The sequence below is a fragment of the Apium graveolens genome, chromosome 10, assembly GCF_009905375.1.
Source record: "Apium graveolens cultivar Ventura chromosome 10, ASM990537v1, whole genome shotgun sequence".
NCBI lineage: Eukaryota > Viridiplantae > Streptophyta > Magnoliopsida > Apiales > Apiaceae > Apium > Apium graveolens.
The window spans coordinates 196,582,121-196,594,546 of record NC_133656.1 but is presented as its reverse complement, the minus strand read 5'-3'; the positions used below and the strand labels follow the sequence as shown (position 1 = coordinate 196,594,546).

At 36.9% G+C, this 12,426-nt stretch overlaps 1 non-coding gene across 1 annotated transcript; it reads left to right on the top strand.

Moving 5' to 3' along the window:
• Window positions 1-9,081: 9,081 nt before the first annotated feature.
• LOC141694695 (small nucleolar RNA R71) lies at window positions 9,082-9,188 on the top strand. The gene has a single exon (XR_012563980.1). It is a non-coding gene; the product is annotated as a small nucleolar RNA R71 (small nucleolar RNA).
• Window positions 9,189-12,426: the final 3,238 nt, after the last annotated feature.

Sequence of the window (12,426 nt, the reverse complement as noted above, 5' to 3'; positions counted from 1 at the left end):
ATATTTTGCGACTTGGTCGCGTTAAGATATCAGCTTGGTTCATTTCTTTTGACCAAGACTTTCATGAGTACTATGAGTATGCTCATATATTGTTAATCAGTATACATATTATTTTGGTGGGCTTGTTGCTCACCCTTGCTTTCTTCTTTCATCACACAACATCAGATAGACAAGATGAACATGACCAAGCTCCCAATTCGTGAGCGGATAGGAAACGTTCCGTAGTTTCCTATAGGCGTTGATGTCGCTGTAGCTGAGGTAGGAGCTACCAATAGGCTAGGCTTTCAACTTTTGATGTACCAGATTTATGTATATTTATGAATTGTAATAATGGCAAAGAAATGTAAATTTATTCAGAAACCCTTTTAAGGTGTATTGACAGATAATTATGGAATAAAATGACTTGTGATTATTTTTGGATATTCATCTCTGAGACTATAACTTGTGGTGTGTGTGTTTATTGTAGGGTCACAGTACAGAGTAGTTGATTATTTATTAATATTGGGTGTTATTAAGGGAAATGGAACTCGTGACAACCGGATCCCCGACCCCGGATTTGGGGGTGTTACATAAAGAGTAGAAGCTTAGTTGAGGAATGAAGAAAAAAAAATGGGGAGGGGGGTTTCGGCTAAAAGCCGAGAGTGAGAGAGGGAGGAGCGATGGAGGAGAAAGTGTGGTGGTGAGTGAAGTGAAATGATCATGTCTTTGCTTGTTTTATGGTTTTTGTATTGGAAAAAGTGAGTGGAATTAGGAATTGACATGATTAGCCTTCCACTTGAACTTGGTTCAATTTGCATGCAAGGATAAAGAAGGAAATTGGCTAGAAAATAAGAGTTAGTGGGGTTGAAATTGTCCTCTTTGTCCTTGAAAAGAATGAGAGGGTGGTTTGCATGCAAGGGCTTTCTTGTAATTTGCTAAATATGACAACTAAAATTTATAATGATTTATTTTTATAAAATAAAATACAAGTTCAAAAATTATAAAATTTATACCATAAAATAACTTGGATTTTTAGAGACTTTATAAAATCATTTTCATAATTTGTGAACAAAATACCTTTTAAAAGAAAATTTTTCCAAGGCTTAGAATATTCCTTATAAATCAAAAATAAAGAAATTAAATAAACTCTTGCTTTGAAAAATCATATACTACATAAAGCAAATTTATAATGCAGAAATTTGCACTCACACAAACGTACAATCATTGAATATATTTTCATTCGGCTTTAATATTATACCAAATCCACAAATAATATTACACGAAAATACCGGTTGTAACAATTATAAACCCTATTTTTATTCTAACCCCAAAATTTTTATAAAACCTAATTCTCTCCACCTCCTCCTCCTCCTTAACATCGTTTTCTTGGTGGATACCGGTGGAGTGCTTCACGTTTGAGGAGCAGCTGCTAAGGATCTCCGATCGTTACTCTTGGATCGCATATTAAAGGTTAGTAATCGATCCATAGTTTTACCACGATTTATATGCTTTTATTTGGATTTTATATGTGTAAAAGTGTTTTACCATGCCTCCGCTGCGATTAAAATCCAACAAATCAATACCCTCTTCTTGAGAATAACCTTTAGCTACCAGTCTGGCTTTGTTCCTCGTTACAATGCCATCTTCATCTAGCTTGTTCCTGAATACCCATTTAGTGCCTATCACTGACTTGTTCTTTGGTCGGGGTACCAGCTTCCACACTTTTTGCCTCTCAAACTGATTGAGTTCTTCTTGCATTGCAATAACCCAATCTGGATCTTCTAGTGCCTCATCCACTTTCTTAGGTTCCATTTCTGAAAGAAATCCTGAGAAGTGGCATTCATTCTGAGTGGCATGTCTAGTTCTTACTCCTGTGTCAGGATCACCAATGATCATTTTAAAGGGATGGTCTCTGTTCCAAACTCTTTGACAAGGCAGATAAGATCTTGATGCTTCCCCTTGTTCAGCCTGATGTTGAGTGTGAACTATAGATCCTCTTCCTGCTCCCCCTGAGTTGCTGTCACCATGACTAGATGATTCTGACCTGTTTGTAATGGTTCTTGATGGAGTTTCTATATGATTATTATGATCATTATTTCCACCATTACCATCACTTGATCCTGAATCAGCATTGCCCTGAACTACAGGCCCAGTTCTAGCAATCTCAGGTTCTATTATATCCAAAGGATCATCTGATAGATTCTCAAATTCCAGAGATTCAGAATCCTTTTCTCTCTGCAGGCTTTCCAACTTGGTGTCGTCAAATGTTACATTAAGGCTTTCAATCACCTTCTGATCAGAAATCATATAAACCCTGTAAGCTTTAGATTCCAGAGAGTAGCCAAGAAATATACCTTCTTCTGCTTTAGCATCAAACTTTCCTAGATGTTCATTTACTTCCTTTAGCACAAAGCATTTGGCACCAAATACGTGAAAGTATTTCAGTGTAGGTTTCTTGTCAGCCATAATCTCATAAGGAGTCTTGTCATGATCTTTTTTTATTAGGGTACGATTTTAAGTGTAACACGCTGTGTTGACAGCTTCAGCCCACAAGTAGGTGGGAAGTCTTGATTCACTTAGCATAGTCCTTGCTGCTTCAACCAAGGTACGACTCTTCCTTTCTACTACCTCATTTTGTTGAGGAGTCCTTGGGGCTGAATACTGTCTCGAAATACCTTTCTCCGTACAAAATTCATTTAGAAATGCATTCTTGAATTTTGTCCCATTATCTGATCTGATCTTTCTAACAGGTAATTTTGCTTCAATCTCAATCTTCTTTATATGATCCACTATTAGCTGAGGTGCTTCATCCTTGGATTGTAAAAACAATACCCATGTGTACTTGGAGAAATCATCGAGCACTACTAAAGCATATTTTTTCCTTGATAGTGACAATACGTTCACTGGACCAAATAAGTCCATGTGAATCAACTGAAGAGGTTCAGTTATACTTGTCATTTCCTTGCTTCTGTGTGAGGCTTTCTTTGATTTCCCTTTTTCACATGCTTCACAGAGACCTTCTTGACAAAATTCCATCTGTGGTAGTCCTCTCACTAGTTCTCTCTTGATTAGAGAGTTCATTGTCTTGAAGTTTAAGTGCAAGAGCTTCTTGTGCCATAACCAACTTAGATCTGATGAAGCTTTGTTGTAGAAACATCTGCTTACTCCATCACAGGTAGACTTCAAGTCAGCTATGTATAGATTATCTTTCCTTACTCCCTGTAAAGCAAGCTTCTCATCTTTCCTGTGGGAGATCAAACATCTTTCTGTTCTGAAATCAATATTGTTTTTCCTGTCACAGAATTGACTTATACTCAGGAGATTATGCTTTAATCTTTCCAAAAGAGAGATATTCTCAATAATGACATTGCCAATTTTCAAATTGCCATATCACATAGTAAATCCTTTGTTGTCATCTCAAAAGGTAACTATAGGGCCAGCTTTCTCAACCAGACCTGTGAGCAGGGACTTTTCTCCTGTCATGTGCCTAGAACACCCACTGTCCATAATCCACATGATCTTTTCTTTTCTTACCTTACCCTGCAAACATAGATTGATTAATAATACTTTGGTACCCAAGCTTTCTTGGGTCCTGAAGGTTTAGGGGTGGAAACAGAATCAATAATTGAACCTTTAAGAAGCTTAGCTTTCACTATGGCTGGCTCCTTCTCAGTGTCAGTCTCAACAGAGTTGTCAGACTTAGAGATAGGAGTAACCGTCTTGTCTTGTGTGTGCTTATTACTCATGCTTGTCTTAGTGTCGATGCAAGTGCTAGCAGTTGCATGAAAAGCTTTAAAATAATAAGACATGGTAACAAATGCACATGGCATACATCCAACTATACCACAAAGTTCATGAAAACTAGGCATGTTAGGCATGGCAGGCATACTGGAAGTTGCAATAGATTCTACTTTACCTTTAGTGCATGCATGTGTAAGATGTGCAGCAGAATTTCAATTATTACAAAGCTTCGTAGATGCAGATGAGGAAGATGCAAAATCATATTTCTTGTTAACACCTACCTTGCCATTCCTGTTCTTTTTAGTCTTATCCCAAGCACTCTTACCAGTCTTAGGATTAACTATAGGTTCTGGTTTCTTAAGAGTTTTAGGTTCCTTTCTATCCACCTTAGTACCTAGGTCAGCTATGGATTTAGCTTTCGCAGCTGGAGCCTTAGGAGTCTTAGGGGATTCCTCTATCTTCTCTCTATCTTCAGCAATCAATTCCTCATTGATCAGCAAACTTACTTCATCCAACGGTTCTGAAACAGACTCAGTGAATAAGGGAGATACAGCATCCTTAATAATATATGGAACCTTTTCTGAGACAAACATGTTTATCTCTGATGTGCCACTATGTTTCTTACTGTTCAGCTTAGAATAGTCAAGTCCTATTGAAGTCTTAGATTTAAATCATTGACTATCTATTATCTCCTTCTGAGTCAGAGCTGCATTCTTAAACGTCTGTAATTTCTTTTCTAAGTCACCAATTTGGGTTCTAAGAATGGCCTCTATGTCTGCATTGCACTTAACCTTATTCTCTAGATATTCATTCTTTTGCTTAAGGTCTTCTAGTCCAACTACAAGCAATTCTAGTTCTTCATTCCTAGAGGTTAAACTCTCAGATTTAAGAACTAACTTATCATTTTCCATTTTATATGCAAGCATGCTAGTATGAACATTATACAATTCTAAAGTAAGTTCATGCACAATAGATTTGTATTCAGATACAGACATTTCTATAGTGGTAAGTTCAGGAACCTGAGATGATCGTGGTGATTCCTCTATTGAGTCTGCCATGAGAGCCATATTTACATGCTCTTCATCTTCATCCGAATTAGTATCATCCCAGCTTTTTCCTTTAGCGATATAGGCTCTTCCTTTTTCCTTTACCACATAAGCATTCAGCTTCTATTTCAGCTTCTCATTCTTCCTTTTCAGATCTTCATAAGTTTCCTTCTTTTTATAGAAATCATTAGATTTTGCTGCCTTGGGCTTTCTGCAATCATATGCAAAGTGCCCTAACTCATTGGAGTTGTAGCATCTGGTTTTGCTCTTGTCAACCCAGCTTGACTTGTAGCCTCCTCTGGAGCTTGACCCTGACGAGTAGCTTCCTTTCTGAAATCTCCCTGATGAACCCCTTGGTTTGTAGTTGGTCTTTCTTCTGAATCTAACATGACTAAACTTTACAGCCATGTAATCCATAGATTTGTCCTCCAACTGTTCAAGTTCCTCTTGAGTATAAAACTCACTTTCATCTTCTGGCTCACCATGAGTAATTTTAGCTACAACAATTTCTTTAATTGTTGAGGAGGGTGTAACCTTGTTTTCTTGAGATTCTGGTTCATGAGCTACAAGTGCAGTGGTTTTTGCAAGTGCCGTACTCTTACTGTCAACAGAACCAGGTCCATAGATAATGGATCTTTGCTCTTGCTCCAGCTCATGTGTTCTTAACTTACCATAGATCACATCCAGGGACATAGTGATAAAATCTGATCTTTCCCTGATTGAAGTGTTCTTTTATTCCAGGTGAACTAGGAGCGTCGGCATAAATTTTCTGTTAGACTCTCGTATGGGGTAGACTTTCCCTTGCAGCTTTAATTCACTTAACAGTCTTGTATATCTCTCGAAGAGTGAAGACAGTGCTTATCCGGGTTAAAGTTTGAATGCCTCATACTGAGTCGTCAGAATATCCATCCTGTTTTCTTTGACTTCCTTTGTTCCTTCCATCAAAAGCTCAATGGTCTCCCACATATCTTTTGCACTGTTACTTCCGAGAAGCTGATGGCTCATATCATTATCGGTCGATTCCACAATTATGAGTTGAAGACTTGTGTCCAGATTTATCAAATCCTTATCGGTTTCCGTGTATTTAGACGGATCCCTGGGAGAAGATGTGGAAGGAATTCTTATACCAGTTACAGTTGTGGATTCAGCAATTACTTCCATCGGAACATAAGGTCCATTCAGTAGTATCCCAATATAAAGTGGATTCGAAGCTTTCATAAACAACATCATATTTTTCTTCCATAGGTTGTAATTATCTCTGTCAAATGGAGGAACCTTTATGCTTCTAATTCTTTGGTTATTCATTTTCTTGGCGGAATTAAATTATTTAAAATTCAAAAAATTTCAAGAAATGAGAATTTTTGAAAATTAAAAAATTCAAGAATTTTTCAAGAACTTGTTTCTTTTTCCGGATCTTGATTTGTATGTCAATCAACAAGCTCTGATACCAATTGTTAGTCCCAAAGTATCGTAGAAGAGGGGTTGAATACGATACCTACAATCTTTTTCGATTCGTTTTAAGTTCTTCGTTAAAAGTATGGAATCAAAAATAATACAAAACAATTCGAGGAATAAATTGTTTTATTAATATAAACCTTGAGGTTCCTACAATCTAATCAAAGTATTGATTAGCTACAATAAATTCAGCAGCATAATATTCTGTTTACAAGGATAATAAATTCAAGCTTTAATGGAGCTCTCGTAAACTGTCTGTGTTTGCTGAAGAAGATAATTAACTGAATTGAATTACATTCACTTCAGTTTTATAGTCTTTCAAAATTAAATGAACAGCTGGCCAATTCATGTCCACATAAATCATTTAACTTTGCTGCATTTAACTCAGTGAACAACACCTTCTATGGCGACAAAGTTCCTCTGTATAGCCTCTGTGGCGATAGCTCAGTGGCGACACAATCACCCTGTATAGCCTATGTGGCGACAAGTCTGTGGAGACACCTTCTCCTGTATGGCCTCTGTGGCGACAGTTTGACTTATAACACTCTGTGGTGACAAGCTCTGTGGCGGCAGTTTGTCTTATAACACTCTGTGGTGACAAGCTCTGTGGTGACACACACTCTCCCTGTATTGCCTTAAGCAATTTGTTCTAACACCTTCTGTGGCGACAGGGGCTTCTGTGGTGACAGAGGTGCCTTAGAGCAAATCCTCTGTGGTTACTTCTCCTGTGGCGACAGGGGTTCCTTAGTGTCTTTACTTAGAATATTTTTGGTTCTTTGTCAAGTCACTCTTAGTGTATCAATCATTTTTCTTCTGTTAATTGAATCAAAATACTTCCTTGAAATGCTGATGTTTGGTGCACTGGTCTGGTTCACAAACAACTAGCCTTGAGAGGATCTTGACTCAATTTGTCTTATGATTCTGAGTTGATACATACTGATGTTTATCCACTGCTTCTTTCACTGAACCCTTGATTTGTAACATTTGAAGTCAATACATACAGCTGATACTTAAAGCCTCTTGATGTCTTATTCTTCATGGCTGCTTGAACATAGTAATGAACTTCTTCCCATGATCTTGTAGGAGAGCTTAATGAATCAATCACATCATTTGGTTCTTTGTGTTTATCTTGTTTTCATCTGAAGGGTTCTGTGCTTCACAGTTTAATAAAGTTTATCTGTTTCTGTTTTTATGTTGAGTTATAAATCCTCGATTACATGTTACATTACATTATGCTTTACAATACATAAACTAAAAATTAACACTGTAGTCCCCGGCAGTGGCGCCAAAAACTTGTTAATCGCTAAACACGCGCTAATGATATATGCAAGTATACGCGTTCGCAAGTAGTATAAGATATAAATCAGATTCGTTCCCACAGAGACTGGTTTGGTTAACTAATTAATTTATGCACTTAAGCAACAATGTATGGTTATTATTCAATGGTAAGTTGATAACAAATTGAAGTTATTTATAACTAAGAATTAAAATAACAATTATTATTAAGGAAATAAGATTGAGTGAATTAATATATATGACAAACATGGGATTCTAACTTCATTAAGTAGTTCATTCAGTAGCCTTTTCGTTTTTAACCTTAGCATGTAATGGTGATGACACTAATCAGATAACACAAAACTGATAAAAGCCAACTTTCGTTGCACAAATACCATACTACCAGACATTCACAAAAGAGATAGAAGGTGAATAGACACCAATTATATTGAGACCCTATATGTCTATAGAATTTGGCAACATAATGATTTAAGCACAAGTTATCTATCATGATTACATAGGGCAAGTAATATGGTTAAAATTACCTACGCATCATGCATAATAATAATACATGAACCTATGCTAGCATGGCAAGTTCTAAACCATTAAATTCACTTTCGCTTCATTAAGAATTAACACATTATCTTATAAGTTTGCGACGCTCATAAGACGAATAAGCACAACCAATACTAGGTTATCATACAATCACCACACACTAAGGCATTGAAACAAATTAACTAAAGAAATCCATAAATAAATCTGCTAGAACCCCATGATAACGATTATCCCATAACCGGACTCATCATCAATGTGGGTTCCGATGAAAGCATGGTATAATAAATGTAGTCTTTATAACGAATAATCAACAAAGTTAACACAAGAGTATAGGTTCAGTAAAACAAGAAACGAGCATCCAAGATTACAACTCAAAATAAAGATTCACAAGAATAAACTAGATCATCTTCGTCTTTGTTGAATTGTGCTATAGGTCTCTTGTCATCTTCTCCTTAGCTCTGATATGTCTCTGACTTGTTATCTTATGAAAAATGACCTAAATTTGTTTATATTGCAGCCCATGCAATGTATAAGAATTCTCTCAAAAGCCAAGTAGAGACATGATTCTGCTATCCCGACACGGCACGGCCGCGCGCTTGATCAGCGCGGGCACGCTGGCTCTCTGTAGTTTGGGCGCGGGCACGCTAGGCTTCTGCCTAAATTTTGACTTTTTCTTTTTCTTGCAATTTTGAGCCGGTCTTTGTGAGCTTTATTCCTTGGATACCATCCTAACACCATATTACCATTAAATCAATGTTAATTCACTTGATTCTCATATTAATGCCTGAAATATAAAAACACTAGAAAACACATTAAAACACCAATAACCTGAGTACAAATACACCAATTCAAAGCTTTACGGAGCGTAATAAAGTGTCATAAATGCCACTCAACCGCCATCAGCTCAATCAATTTAAAAGTTTCATCATAGCTTTTAGCCCATAAGGCTCATCCTGATGCTGCATCAAGCATGGGTCTAGAAGTAGCACCAAATCCATTATAAAAGCAGTTAATGATCATCCAGTTAGGCATCCCATGGTGAGGACACTTTCTAAGCATCTCTTTAAAGCGATCCCAAGCCTCACATAAAGATTCTCCAGATTGCTAAGCAAATTGAGTAAGTGCGTTTCTGATTGCAGGAGTCTTCGTCATAGGAAAGAATTTAGCTAGGAACTTTTGAGCAAGATCCTCCCATTTGGTGATAGACCCTGGTGGTAGAGAATGTAACCAGCACTTAGCTTTATCCCGCAGAGAGAATGGGAAAAGCCTCAACTTAATAGCATCTTCAGAAAGTCCATTGAACTTGAAAGTGTTGCAGATCTCGATGATATCTCTTATGTGCATGTTGGAGTAATCTGTCGGAGAACCCCCAAACTGAACTGAGTTTTGTATCATCTGGAATCGTGCTCGACTTGATCTCAAAGGTATTAGCCGAGAAGGCTGATCGGACAATGCTAGACTGAATATCATTAATTTTCGGTTGAGAGTTAGAGATGCACAAAAGGCCCACCGGGCCGGGCTTTGACCGGGCCCTGAAAAGCCCGGGCTTTGACCAGGACGGGCTTTTCGGGCTTTGACTTTGACCGGGCCGGGCCGGGCTTTCAGAAAATATCAGAGCCCGTTTGGGCCCTCGAGGCGGGCTTAACCGGGCTTTTTTTCGGGCCGGATCGGATCGGGCCGGGCTTTTTTCTAATTTCATCGGATCGAGTTTTATTAGATATTTTGAAGACTACATATGTTTGGAACTAGATCATAATAAAAATGTATTAGTGTACATGAGTTATTTTATGAAAACATTACTTCGTTGAAAACATTTAAGTTCGGCAAAAAATAAACACGTTTATAGAATAATATATTTTATCATTGTTATCCAAATATATATATACTGTACTTACTATATCTTCTTTCATTATTTATGCAATAAAGTATATAAATAATATTATTAATCACAAATATGTAAATATATATGTGTTTTAAGTATTATTTATATTTATAGTAAATGTGAATTCATAAATATATAAGAAAATATATTAGAATAATCAGATTTTAACCGGGCTTTTCGAGCTTTTAATCTGGCCGGTCCAAAGACCGGGCCGGGCCGAAGCCCGGGCTTTTAACTGGGTCGGGCCGGGCCGGGCTTTGCCTAAAAATATAGGGCCCGTCGAGGCCCTAAGCCCGGGCCGGGACCGGGCCAGGCTTTGATCGAGCCGGGCTTGACCGGGCTTTGACCAGATCGGGCCGGGTCAGATTTTCGGGCCCGGGCTTTTTGTGCATCTCTATTGAGAGTAATCCATCAAAGCCTTCGTATTCGCTTCCGGTTCTCCCATTGTAATAAGAGCTTCTTCTTCAACTTTCTCATCGATAAGAACTTCCTCAAAAACTTACTTAGCAACTACAACTTCTTCCTCAGCTTGATCCAGTGTTCTCTTACGAGACCGAGAACGTGTATGCATACACGCTCGCTAGAGTACCTGAAACACGAAGAGGAAATAAGTAAGTAACAATGTCCGAGTCAATGAACTTTAATGACCACTGATGACAAACACATAAACTAAAAATTAACACCGAGTCCTCGGCAGCGGCGCCAAAAACTTGTTAGGACGAAAATACGCGCTAATATTCATGCAAGTATACGCGATCGCAAGTAATATATAATTATTTCTAGTTCATTCCCACAGAGACTGGTTTAGGTTAATTTCAATCAATGCACTTATGCAACAATGGTATGGTTATTATTCAATGATAAGACGATTAACAAATGGAGATTGTTTATAACTACGATTAACAAAGAGATTATACTAAAGAACATTAACTAAGAGATTAAAAGGATTGACTACTATATGACACAAACATGGGATTCTAACTTCATTACTACTTCATTAAATAGCCTATTTGTTCTTTAACCTTAGCATGCAATGGGGATGATACTAATCAGATAACACGAAACTAGTAAACACCAACTTTCGTTGTATGAATACCTTTTACTCCCTAAACAATACAACAAGAATTACAGAAGGGGGGGTTGAATGTAATTCTGGCTACTTTTTGAGATTTTAATATTGTTCTAACTTAATATATATAATAGTGTTTGATTTGCAACAGTGCGGAATGAAAGAGTAATAGAAATCAAAACACTAAGTAATAAAACATGAGCTTTAAAACTTTTTAGTGGATTTGAAAGTATCCACCAGATATATATATATATATATGTATGTATATCAGATTAAGAACTCTGTGAAGCTTTGAATAGCTCACAACTGCTTTATAAGTTGAACAAACAAAACTACAGAGAAATTCTTACAGAATACAGCTTGATATGTTTCTCTAAAAATAAGCTTGTTTAGTTAATTGTTCTACTTGCTACACTTGGTTTATATATCACCAAGTTTACATGACATTAAGACAAGATAATAAAACAAAACTATATCTAGTCTAACTTCATGCTACTTCATTACTTTATTCCAGCATCTTTGAACATCTTCTTAGTTGCATGAAAATGGTAATACTTCTTTGTTCTCAAAATCCTGCTTAAGAGGCTGCCACATTCCTTTTGCAAACACCCGACGCATGTGACTGTGGTGTCACTATCAACAGCTATTTGAATATGATCATCCGTCGGGATTATGTTGAACATCTGTCGGGAATATTTTGATCATCCGTCGAGAGCCTTGTAGATCATCCTCCAGGAGTCTATCTGTCAGTTGAATCTATTTCACTTATACAGAATTACAAGACATCTCATATTTATAATTAACCAACCTATTCTGCATATCAATCTAGTAGTTAATATGACTTAAAGAATCCTATAGAATCTACTAGACTAAAACATGTTATTTGTATAAATGTGCTACAGTACTTATTTGTTACATAAGCTACACTCTCGATGGATGTGAAATTATAATCCATCGGGACTATAAAGTTCATCCATCGGGACTATATTAGAACATCCGTCGAGAGCTACAAAATTCACTAAGTTAAATCTACTAAGGTATTTTGTTTAACTTATCATCAAGTTCATAATATATTTCTAACAATCGGCCCCAATTTATGTCTACTGAAATTGTAGCCATAAATTAAGAGAGACTTGATGATAACAAAATACCCTAAATGTATAGATTAAAATATAGTAGATAAAACTGATAAGTGCTTCAATTTTATTGAAAATTTAACAAAGCAAAGTTTTCAAATAGTTCTCACGATGATTATCAAGGTGCTCCTCTAGACGTAGCAGATGACTCTATTTCCTTGATTGCCTGGATTTCTTCCCAAGCTTCATGTTATTCTCTTCTATTTGATTCTGGAGTTGTATGTGGAATTCATGTTCATCAGCTTTAGATAGATCCAGCTTTTCTTTTATTTCCAATAGAGTCTCATT